Source organism: Pleurodeles waltl, chromosome 4_2 (genome assembly GCF_031143425.1).
Source record: "Pleurodeles waltl isolate 20211129_DDA chromosome 4_2, aPleWal1.hap1.20221129, whole genome shotgun sequence".
NCBI lineage: Eukaryota > Metazoa > Chordata > Amphibia > Caudata > Salamandridae > Pleurodeles > Pleurodeles waltl.
The window spans coordinates 197,178,638-197,191,975 of record NC_090443.1 but is presented as its reverse complement, the minus strand read 5'-3'; the positions used below and the strand labels follow the sequence as shown (position 1 = coordinate 197,191,975).

Here is a 13,338-nt window from a genome sequence, read left to right as displayed (position 1 = left end):
CTTTGTGCATCAGGAATGCAGTTCTCGAGCCTTGGGTCTTCTTTGTTGCTGGTCTTCCTGTATCCATGGAATCTGATTTGCAGGTCTAGGCATGCCCACTAAATACTGCATTTAGTGGGCATTTAGGAGAGTACCTAGTAGTGGCCAACTAGTCATCTACCTTAGGGTGGCAACACCATTATGTGACCACTTCCTGTGGGCAGAGGTCACTTCCCTATCCCTGACTGGCTATTTTCCTACCATGCACGATGGAGGAAAATGAAATAGAGAGGTCACTTTGCATGCAGCACCTTAGGGGTGGCGCAAGCTGGAGGTGGCCACTCTTCCTGTCCTTTGTGCATTTTTCTGCCAGTGCTCCCACCAAAAGTAGGGGTTTGCAAATGGGCGGCAATATGCTGCTAGCATCAGGGCTGTGGTAAAGTTTTAATGGCGGCAAGCCCTTTGAAGCTCATAGGCAGGGATGTGCACATTCCTAGTGGAGGAGGTGTAACACCTCTGCCCAGGAAGGGGTTTGTTCTCTGGACCCAGAGAGCATAGGCTCTCACCCCCAGGTATCAGAATCTTGTCCGGTGGTGGGAAGCTGGTTCTGACCAGCCAGCAACCATGCCAGGGTAGTTAGCTATTGCAGGGAGCACCGCTAAGGTGACCCCTGGGTACATATTGCAATAAATCCAATACTGGTACCTGTTCGGATTTATCATTCTGAGTTGTTTGATACCAAACAACCCAGGGTGCAGACTGGCCATCATGTAGCTGTGAAACTCATACTGACCAGTGTCCAGTACATGCATGTGAAATGGCTGCTCTGTTCACTTACTATGCCCCAGGTGTGGAAGGGACACAGTAGGGGCATATTGCTCATGCATCTATGCCCACACATGCAGTATGGTGCACCTTGCCTTATAGGTGGAAAGCCTGCCAGAAGGGTAACTTACCTAAACTGCATGCAGTGTATAGTGGACAGGACACACTGGCTATGTGCCATGTCAGTCTTGCAATTTGGGAATGCACCAGGACACCCAACCTGCAATGGCAGTTCTGAGTGCACATGGATGCATGGTCCCTGAGGGTGGCATAAGCTCTGCCAGGGAACTGAATCAATATTCACCTAATCTCAAGGCATACCCATTGAAGAACATTTGTTACTTAATAAATGTATTCAAATCATAAATGTTTTTGTGTCAACTTCCGGAAATCATCAAAATATGATATACAACACTCTTACCCAGCAATCTCTATAATAACAATCCAGTTATATCTTAAATAACACCTTTCATGTTTGTATCAAGACGAAGTATATATTGTCTAGTATGACAGTTAGGATTAGCAATTCTCTAGTTCTTATACCGTTCTATTCACATCAATTCTCTTTTCCTCAGGGTTTTTGAAAAATCTCCTTCCCTCGATGGAGTCCATACATTGTCAATAGCATCTAATTTCATGTTGTCTGCAAAATGGTTTCTTTCAAGAAAATATGCGACCATCTGGGCTGTGGTAACTGAGCATCTAATTCTGCTCCGGTGTTGGCAATTCAGTGTTTTAACTGGTTGGGTAGTTTGGCCAATATAGATTAGATACCGTACCGCATAGACAACATTTTTGGTACTACAGTTAGATACAAATTTCAAATCAATCGCCCCAGAACCATGTTCAAACTTCTTTGTTTTAAAAGTAAATGCACACACAACACAATTCTGACAACAATAATGGCTCCTTAAGGGGGGCAGCCGCAATATCAATCCAACCTTGGCTGGACAGCTTTGGATTGAGTGGTGGAATGTACCAAATGATCTCTAATACTTCCTTAAAGCAAACATCGGTGATTGTAATGTATTGTCAATATTCTGAAAGATGTGCCAATTTTTAATAATCAACTTCCAAACCTTATTAGTTTGCAGACAAAAATTAGTCACACAAACCAATCTTTCCAAGGGTGTCTTATGTCTATTACATCAAGAGGATACCATAATAGACTGGTCAGAGCAGCTATGAAGTGAGCCTGTTACTGTTTCAGGGAGAAACTTTTATGTAATAGACCTAAGACACCCTTGGAAAGATTGGTTTGTGTGATCATTTTTTGTCTGCAAACTAATAAGGTTCGGAAGTTGATTTTGCAGGGTATTCTGTGTAATAAAATGTTGGGGGATCCACTCAACTCATGCCTCCTTGGACTCCATCGGGTGTCTAGTTTTCAAAAATGCCTGGGTTTGGTAAGTTTCCTTAAATGGCCACCGAGTCCAGGACCAAAAACACAGATGACCTCCTTGCAAAACCAGGTCGTTTTGTGCTAGAAAATGTTGATGTCTCCACAATACATTTTGGTCCCTTCCCTGTCACGGGTACATGGCCTACCCACACAACTAAGGTAGCATTTTTATCGCAGGACTTGGAGGAACGCTGGGTAGTAGGAAATTTGACCCGGCCTGTTGATCCCAAAACTGCCCCACACAAAAATGTGAGGGAAAAAAATGTGTTTGTCAATGAATCAAATTTACAAGAGCTTTGGGGTAAGTAAACCTCAAGGGATCCGCACAAAACATGCCACATATTATTCCCTTATTGACCAGTTTCCAAAAAGATGCGAGGGCAGGAGATGTTCACTACAGAGAGAGTATACACTGACAGTAAAAAGTAAAAAACACCAAAACATTATAGCACACCCATCCATTAGTCAATTACAGGCACAATGGTTGGATTTGGTACAAGGGTAAGTGAATGGTTCATACAAAAACAAACTTTATTCACCAATGACTTTATGAAATAAAATCCACAAAAGTCATTGTTAATAATTTCAACATTCGATCAAAGAACCACTGACTTACAGCCTGCGAGCTGTACAGTCACACCAAGGCACCAACCGCTTTATAGTCCATTCACGCACCTTTCAAGCGTTACACACAGAAAACCATTCAGACTGGCAGCTGTTGGCCCAAAACAACACAACACTTACATTTACAAACAGGGCCATTCAAGGGCCCATCACTCTCATATGCCAACAGGACTAACACAACAATCACACCACCAAGCACCCAAACCTCAGACAAATGACAAACACAGCTAAAGCCAGTCAATACACATACTGGCTACTAGTCACCAACAAGCCTCCAGTCCATGCACACTGCCAGTCAAGTACCAGTCCATTCACACCGCCAGCCAAGCGCCAGTCCACAGACACCACCAACCAAGCGCCAGTCCACGTACTGAGAAAAACAAATTGCATATATCACAAGTCAGTAAAGAAAATTCACAATTGAAAGACAATCACACAAAAAGCTAAAGATAGAAATTTCAATTCAATCGCCCCAGAACCATGTTCAAGATTCTTTGTGTCAAATGTAAATGTACACACAACACAGTTTTGACAACTATAATGTACAGCATTACTACAGCAGTCAAAAAAATAACACAAACTGACCAAGGATACACATTAGATGAAAAGATTACAAGATGAGTTGCTTGCTAACCGCAACTTCATAAACTACAGATCGGCCAAATCTGCATCCACAACCAGAATTCACCAACAAGACAAAGTAAACGATTGGCTCTACAATAAAAAAGAAAAGAGAATTAGAATATGAATAAAAATGATAACAAAATATCAATCAAAAGACACTCACTTTCCCCGAAAGGAGGCATGACAAAGGCAAATAAAATACCACCAGATGGAAGCAAACCTAACCACTGAAGCTGATCCCCACCACATACATAACCTTATTTCCAGATGACTCAATTGTTACCACTCACTCTGAGGCTCAACGACTCAAAATACCAAACAATATGGCCCCCCAAGGGAACGACCCTTGCCCAAGGGGTCACTCCCTGCAATTCCTAAGTGTTTAATCTCTGGAGTCTAGTGGGATTTGACCCCCCTCCCCCTCGCAGGGGGCAGATCAGACGAAAAAGGGCTAAACTAGCCCTCAGGGGTGAAACACAGATAAAATATATTGGGCTCCCAGGGGAGTAACAATTCCTAAATAATAATTCCTGGTATCTAGTGGGTTTTGACTGCTGCGGGGGGAAGAGCCGCCAAAACAATAGCTGAACTTGCCCCTGAGGGGGACCAAAACACAGAAGATATATGCCCCATGGGGAGTGACCCTTGCTAAGTGGTCGCTCTCCAAACATCAAAAACGTAAATCCCTGGTGATGCAGTGGATGGGATTCGTGCTCCAAACAGGCACAGGGGGAAAGGAAACACAGGTGTCTGTTTTTATAAATCAACCCCTTCTCCCCCAGGAGAAGAACTCACCTTCAAAACTTTCTTTCTCCAGATGCGATGGAAGCAAATTCTCTGCCTTCTCTGATAATGTCAGCATGCTGGGTCCACGTCAACATCACCACATTGCTGAAGGTGGGGGGGTCGGAGTGGCAGCAAAAGCACTTCCACTGCCATCACTGGAAGGTGGTTGTAAAGGGAGACCCTCAGGTGGAGCACCAGCACTTCCCCCGTGGGTGGGTGCCAGGACAGCTGGGAGGCTGTCCGACGCCTACCTCAGCGTCGGACGTTTTCCGCCCATTCGGCCCATGCAAGGGGTTAAAAGTAAATATTATAATAAATATTTTTGTAAACATTAAAAAATAGGAAATAAGGATTTGATTTAAAGGCAACTGGTGAGGTGTGGTATTGACCAGTAGGTATCAGTGTTGGACTGTGAATGAAACTCTGGTTCTTGTTAGCTCATCCAATCATGTCAGAGTGTTGACAGGTAAAATTATGCTTGGAAGTGGATTGCATGGAAAATTTATTTCACTTGCTAGTCAATGTAAATGTATGTTAGTGCTATGCATTATAAAATGTGTGTGGTAAAGGAACATGTGGTAATGTCATGCAACCACAAATCCCCAGCCCAATGGAGGTGGGAATGAGAATACGAGCACGCTTCCAACCATCAGGAGTGGTCAGACATTTAACACCGATCCCGTACTTCAACACATAGGAAATTTCGGAAAGAAACCCTCCTTAAAATACCTCACAACTGGGTACTACACATCGGCCAGGGCTGCCAAATAGAAACGGGGCAGAGATGATGGCTGCTGGTGCAAATGTGGCAAGTTGGTCACACTGACAGATCTACTGTGGCATTGCCCTAAGCTCTACCACTACTGGACTAACACACTCATGGTCATTCATGAAATGTATGAAACTGACATTTCCTCAATTATCCAGTTATATTTTGCTAGGGCTTCCCAATGCCTTAACCTACCTGTAGGAAAATGCTCCTTTTGGCATGGTTACCCCCCACCAACACTTTTTGCCTGATATTGATGCTAACTTGACTGAGTGTGTGCTGGGATCCTGCTAACCAGGCCTCAGCACCAATGTCCTTTCCCTAAAAATGTACCTTTGTTCCCACAATTGGCACACCCCTGGCACACACCTAAGTCCCTTGTAAAAGGTACCCATGATACCATGGGTCATGTGACCCGGGAAGGCCCTGAAGGGTTCCAGCATGTATTATGCCACCCTGGGGTACCCCTCACCAAGCACATGCATACTGCCATTGCAGCTTGTGTGTGTTAATGCGGAGACAAAGACAAAGTTGGCATGGCACCCCTCTCAGGGTGCCATGTCCACAAACCACTGCCTGTGGCATAGGTAGGTCACCTCTCTATTAGGCCTTACAGCCCTTAAGGAAGGGTGCACTATACCACAGGTGAGGGCATAGTTGCATGAGCAATATGCTCCTACAGTGTCTAAGTCCATTCTTAGACATTGTAAGTGCAGTGTGGCAATACTAAGTACATGGGCGGAGAGTTTTGTCATTACGAACTCCACAGCTCCATGATGGCTTCACTGAAGACTGGGAAGTTTGGTATCAATCTTCTCAGCACAATAAACCAGTCTTGGATTTATTAAACAATGCACCCAGAAGGGATCTTAGAGAAGCCCCCGGTATTTTAGCCAAACTTCTAGTGCAGGACTGACTGGTCTGTGCCAGCCTGCCACTTCCAGACAAGTTTCTGACAACATAGAGTAAGACCCTTTGTGCTCTTTATGGCCAGAAACAAAGCCTACATTGGGTGAAGGTGCTTCATACCTCCCCCCTGCAGGAACTGCAACAGCGGTGAGCCACAAAGGCTCAGGCTCCTTGTTTTAGTGCCCAATGCACTCCAGCTAGTGGGGATGCCTGCCCTCCTGACAAAGCCCCACTTTTGGCGGCAAGTCCAGTGGGAAAATTAGGAAAAACAAGGAGGAGTGATCACTTCAGCTAGGACCGCTCATAAGGTGTCCACAGCTGAAGTGACTCCCCTCCTTGCAGAATCCTCTATTTTGGTTTGGAGGACAGGGACCAATAGAGTTAGGTCTGTGTCCCCCTTCTCAAAGGGAGTGGGCACCGGAAGGGTGTAGTCACCCTCAGGAACAGTAGCCATTGGCTACTGCACTCTGACCCCAGTTACACCCCTAAATCAGGGATTGAAGGCCCCCCCCTGAACCTAGCTCACCAGATTCCTGGCGACCACAAGAAGACAACAAGAAGAAAGAAGAAGGACTGCTAAGCTGACCCCCAGCAGAGAAGACTGAAGACACCAACTGATTTGGCCCGAGTCCTAGAGGCCCAGCTCCCGCTTCTGAAATCCTGCTACAAAAAGGGGACACCTCCTGCATGACCAGGGACCTTTTAAATGCCTAAAGAGGCCTGTCTGCACCCCAAGGGACTAAGATCTCCTGTGGACAGCGGCCCTTTCCAGAAAGAAACTCCAGCAAAGCGCTCCAGAACTGCCCTGGATCCGAGAGTCTGCCCACTCTGCACCTGACACCCACGGCCTGTGTCCTGGTAGCACACCAGTCCAGAGCAGGTCCCCAGGGGATTCCAACCTAGTGTCCACCCTGGGTTGACCCCTCCTGGCCAACACAACGATGCCTGCAGCCTATATCTGGAGGATCTCCCCCACCCCCTCCAGCCGTGAGAGACCCGGACGAAGATTCCTGATGTCTAAATGTACCCCCGCACTCACAGCCCCCTGGCCTTGGAGAATTCGACCAATGGGCCAACAATGTTCAGCAGGCAACCTTTCTCCTTTTCCAGCCAGTGGTTTTCCAGAACCGACCCCCTGGAACCTGCTTGCAGCCTCTTTGTGACCCCCGGGGTCTCCCTATTGAAAAGCATCGGGACCCTGATGCTGTGTTTGCACCCTGCACCCGGCCGCCCCAGCGCCACTGAGGTTGTGTGTTTAGTGCTGACCTGTGCCCCCCCCTTGGTGCTCGCCTAAACCCACCAGATCTGCCCTCCGAAGATTCGGGTACTTACCTGCAAACAGGCCTGAGTGTCCTCAGTCTCCAGAGGAGCTCATTTTAAATCCTGCCTCATCTTTGACGGCTGGCCCCGTGTTGCTGGTGGTGGATGTTTGTGGTTAACTTCACCCCAACCTGTGGGCATCCTAACCTCAGGAGACTGGAATGTAAGTCTTGTACTTACCTCAGATCCGTACTAACTTTTCTCCCCCCTAGAACTGTCTCTGAAAATTGCACTGTCAACTTTTAAAACAGATATTTCCTATTTTCTTGAAAACCATTTAACTTGCCAAATTGAAACAAAGTGGTGTTGATACATATGTTTGATACTTACTTGCAAATTTACTTACCTGCAAACCGAATCTTGTGGTTCTAGAAATAAAGTAATAAAGTACATTTTTGTTATAAAAAAACCATTGGCCGGGAGTTAATCATTGAGTGTGTGCTTCCTTTATTGCCTGTGTGTGTACAACAAATGCTTTGCACTACCCTCTGATAAGCCAAAAGAGAGCATTAGTATTATCTACTTTAGCCTCTGGGGAACCCCTGGACTCTGTGCACACTATATCACATTTTGATATAGTACATTCAGAACCAGCTTCCTACACTACCCATTATGCTCAGAAAGGGGTTGTGCAATCACCCTAGCTCTTTGTGCAGCTAAGCAAGTCCTCCTGTCCAAAAGGGGCACAGAGATGGTACCAACTCACATAGATTGATTGTATAAGCTCTAGGAAATCGTTGGTATGGAAACGCTGACAGCAATTGTAGAGCACACATTCTTACGCTCACGCAGAACTTCAGAGAACTGACCTGTCCAGTATATTTACAAGTACTCCGCCTCACGACTATGGAGGAAACAGCTGCTAGATTTGTCATCTGCCATGAGACAGTCTCTTACCTGCTCCTGATTGGGACAGCACATTTCATCACGCACTGCCCATTCCTTCCTCATCCTTTGCAACCTTCGTTACTACATAGACACTTGTGGCCTGATTTATGAAAAGTTAGCGCTGCATTTGCGTCATTTTTTTACGCAAAAGCGGTACAAACTTACAAACGCACAAAGTTTACAGCCTGCTTGCGTCATTCAGAAGCACCAACCGGGCACCAAAGTTATGGAATGCTGCAAGTCGGCGCTAAACTTGGGCTACCGTGCTGTGAGTGGCAGGGTGTGGGCATAAGACTGAGACTGCTTCGTGGAACAGATGATTTGCTCTCTGCCTCATCAACCATGCAATCACTTGTTTGTTGTCAACCTTCAGCTGTCGGTGGTTACAATAAAGTTGTATGTTGCTATTACAACACACTCTTAGGGCCATATTTATACTTTTTGACGTACAACTGCGCCAACGCAGTTGTGCATCAAAACTTTTAACGCCGGCTAACGCCATTCCAAAGCGCCATGCGGGCGCCTTATTTATTGAATGACGTTAGCCGGCGCAGCTGACTGGTGTGCGTAAAAAAAAATGACTCACACCAGGCAGCGCCGGCGTAGGGGAAAATGGAGCTTGGGTGTCAAAAAATGGGGCAAGTCAGGTCTGAGGCAAAATATTGGCCTCAACCCGATTTGCGCCATTTTGTTTGACTCCCAACCCCCATTGAAATGACTCCTGTCTTAGCACAGACAGGAGTCATGCCCCCTTGCCCAATGGCCATGCCCAGGGGACATATGTCCCCTGGGCATGGTCATTGGGCATAGTGGCATGTAGGGGGGCACAAATCAGGCCCCCCTATGCCACAAAAAAAAAATATATATATACTTACCTTAGGTTCCCTGGGATGGGTACCTCCATCCTTGGGCGTCCTCCTGGGGTGAGCAAGGGTGGCAGGGGGTGTCCCTGGGGGCATGGGAGGGCACCTCTGGGCTCCTTCCGAGCCCACAGGTCCCTTAACGCCTGCCCTGACCAGGCGTTAAAAAATGACGCAAAATCGGCTGGACGTCATTTTTTAAGGCCCGCCCACTCCCGTGCGTCATTTTTGCACAGTAGTTTAAATAAGGCGCACATGCCTTAGAGTAATTTTTTAGAAGGGAACGCCTACCTTGCATATCATTAGCGCAAGGTAGGTGTCCACGCTAAAAAATTACGCAAACTTCAAGATCTTTGGCGCTAGACGGGTCTAACGCCAAAGTATAAATATGGAGTTAGCTTTGCGTCGGATTTGCGTAAAAAAAAACAACGCAAATCCGGCGCTTAATTTCTTAATCTCTTAATTTCTTAATCTCCTAATTTATTTTACCAAGATAGTACACTGTCTACGAGGAGGTGCCTATACTCATGCACCCACCGTTCTGCTAATCAGCTGTGTGATGCACTACAGACGTGCCGTTAGCTGTCATCATTGGAAAGAGTTCCAAGGCCAGGGTGATCCATCTGTCACAATGCATCAGCAGTGGAAACCAATCCTTCCGTCTCAACTGGCAATGTGACATTAGACATGCCTCCCGGTTTCAACATCATGGATTCTGCAAGTTTGGATACCCAAATGCCAGTCATTTTGACCTCTACATCACTGTCCTAGGAATCGAGGATGGCGAGCGCAAGAGAGGTCTCATTCTAAACTGTGCTGGCCCCTCTCAAAAAAGCTTTCTACTTCAGGATGTGACACTTAATGAAGACTTAATAGACACATCTCATGAAATATTTCCATCGCCAGAAGTAAGTGAACAATGTGTGTCCTGTTACATTCCATGCATCAGAAATCTGTGGAATCAATGGTTGCTTTTGTTACATGATTGAAAACCTGTGTCGAGAACTGGAATTTTGATAAATGCAATGCCAGTTAACTCTGAAATCACAGATCATCGCTAGCTGTGCGTCTTCAGCGTACTACAAGAATTTGTTGCAGAGTCCTTGGGACATAGAGGACATTCTGGCTATGGCATATATCGCCTTTTTAGCTGACATTCAGACATTGAGAAGGTAATCACGAGTGTTGGAGAGACTATGATTCTTCTCATTTTGAAATAACTCACACGAAACGTGTTCAGGGCTCATTTGGGACATGAAGAGAGTGTGTAATCACTGTGTATATTAATTACCACATGACGGTGACTGCCCTGCATGCATGAGTGACCGCAATGCCCGTGGTAAAAGAAGCAATTTTAGAAAAACGTGTGAATCCTGCAGTGACTCCTTGACATCCATTGGGGGGTACGCACACATTTTTACAAAAGACTCGGGCAAGTACATTCAAAAGATAATCCACAAGTGATTCTTCAGTATTTTATGCTCACACAACTCTAAGAGAACATAACTTGGCTGTGCACTTATGCAGTCCAGAAGGGGGAATGAAATGTACTCAGTGACATATATAATGTGTGCTTAAATGTATTCATGCAAACTAAGAGAGCGAAAAGTCGTGAAATTAAAGATACTGATAAGCAGAAATGCAGAATGATTATATGCAAAACATATGTAGGCAGTAGTATTCAATGTATGAATATTATGATATTCTCGTTGTTATCTTTTCATTGTTATTCCCCACTTATAGTACTTATGTGAAATGCACGGATAACCATGCATTTGAATGTGCATTAAGGTCTATGAAGTTCAGTTGGCTGGAGTTAAGCCCTGAAATGTATTTCTGTTTTGAACCTTCAACGTGAAACTTTTGCTCTTGCTACATAGTTCTTTATTTGCAGGTCCATCTGCAGAAATCTTCAGTTAATGAAAAGCTTATTGTTAGTTGTAGATAAAGGGGTATAGAAAGACATGTTGCCAAGGGCAGGGAGTGTTAACAAGGAGTTGTGAATGGGGAATTCCTCTCTGAATTCAGAGATATTGAGGCTATCTAAGGTCCTCCTGATGCTTGGACCGTAAAATGAAAGTTGAATGAGAAGCTACCATTCACAATCACATAAAGGCCATGGAAAGTTACTGGCATTGCCGTCAACTATCTGAGTTTCGGTGGGATAATAGTGTTTTAGCCAGTTAGACATTCAGATTCCCTTTGCCCTTTGACTAGAGCAGACTCTTAGAGACTTAGGCGGTCATTCTGACCGCGGCAGGCGGCGGTCGCCGCCTGCCATGCGGTCACCGCCAAATGGCCGCTCCGCGGTCAGGAGACCGCGGATGCCATTCTGGCTTTCCCGCTGGGCCGGCAGGCGACCGCCAAAAGGCCGCCCACCGGCCCAGCGGGAAAGCCCCTGCAACGAGGAAGCCGGCTCCGAATGGTGCCGGCGGAGTTGCAGGGGTGCGACGGGTGCAGTGGCACCCATCGCGATTTTCACTGTCTGCAAAGCAGACAGTGAAAATCTGTATGGGGCCCTGTTAGGGGCCCCCACGACACCCGTTCCCGCCATCCTGGTTCTGGCGGTGAAAACCGCCAGAACCAGGCTGGCGGGAAGGGGGTCGGAATCCCCATTCCCTGGGGAAAACCGGCGGGAAACCGCCGGTTCCCCTTTTCTAACCGCGGCTTTACCGCCGCGGTCAGAATAGCCCTGGAAGCACCGCCAGCCTGTTGGCGGTGCTTCCGCTGCCCTCCGCCCTGGCGGTCAGAGACCGCCAGGGTTGGAATGAGGGCCTTAGAGCCTCATTTACAGCAAACTGGCGGATTCTGATTGATGCACCAGTTTGCTTGCACTGCCATGCACCCCCCTAATGACACCATGGTAGCGCTGTATTTACAATACAGTGCACCATGGAGCTCATTAGCACAGCTGCATCAGAATTTCTGATGGAGTTGTGGCACATTGCTGGACTAGTGTAAAAAATGTTGACGAAAGTCCAGCAATGCCAAGGGGGCCCCTTTGAAAACAGCCTAGCGTCACTTCAATGCCTGTCCTGAGCAGGCATTAAAAAAATGACGCTAGAATGGCACAGTGAAATCTTGTAGATTTCACTGCTCCATTCCTGCTGGCCTCGTATTGGGGGGAACACTTCCCTTGCATACAGTAACACCTCCCTTGCATATATAATACCTGGCACAGGCATAATGTGGCACAAGGGTATTCAAACTGGTGCAATGGTCCCATTGCACCAGTTTGTAAATATGGCGTGAGGTAGGGGACTGTTCTGCGCCACCGTAGTGTCAAACAAAGGACACTATGGTGGCACAAGGGACTTGTAAATGAGCCCCTTATAGAGGTACAGACCTCTATTCTCCCTTGCTTTGGCTGATGTGGCTTTATGCAACACATATCTCTCTTACAGAAACTTCTACTCAGGTTTCTGTCCTGCTGACACCTTTAATTCATTCTCAGTTGCCTTAAACTGGGGAACACTTGGGGGCATATTTATAATGTTTGGTGTAAAACTGCACTAATGCAGTTTTGCACCTAAACGTTTAGCACCGGTTTGCACCATTCCTGAGCACTAGCCGGTGACCATATTTATGGAATGGTGCAAGCCGGTGCAAAGGGTCGGCTAGCGTAAAAAAAATGAAGTTAGCCAGGTGTGGCTGGCGGTATGGGAGAAGAGGGTTTTGCACCAAAAAATGACATTAGGCTGGTTAGAGTAACAAAAGACGGCCTAACCCTCCTAGCGTAATTTTATGATGCAAAACTATCCATACCACATGATTCCTGTCTCAGAAAAGACAGGCGTCATGCCCACCACCCCAATGGCCAGCACAGGGGACCAGTGTCCCCTGGGCATGGCCATTGCAACCTGTGCCATGCAGGGGGCCCCAAGTTGGGCTCCCAGTGGCACTTTAATTAAAAATAAACAAATTACTTACCTATACTTACCCTACTTACCCTGGATGGGGTCCCCCATACTCCGGTGTCCCTCTGGTGTGGGTAGGGGGGTTCCTGTGGACCCATTCCATGGCGTTTAACCATGGAAATGGGTCCACAGGTCCCTTAACACCTGGTCTGACCCAAAGCAAGCTTTGCACCATTATTTAGCTCCTCCTCCCACCTGTGCGTCATTTTAGCACAGGAATAAATATGGGGCTATGTGTTTAGCACCATTTTTTAGATGGGAACACCTACCTTGCATCTTATTGATGCAAGGTAGGTTCACGCATCTAAAAAATTGTGCAAACTCCAAAATTTTGACGTTAAACTAGTCTAATGTCAAAATATAAATATGGAGTTAGTTTTGCACCGAATTTGCGTTAAACAAAATGAAGCAAATTTGCGCAAATGGGGTACAAAT

General features: G+C 46.4%; 1 protein-coding gene across 1 annotated transcript in view; it reads left to right on the top strand.

Annotated features, from left to right (window-relative positions):
- LOC138292460 (myomegalin-like) overlaps positions 1-13,338 on the top strand; it is a 469,734-nt gene that overhangs the window by 51,177 nt on the left and 405,219 nt on the right. The window lies entirely within an intron of this gene.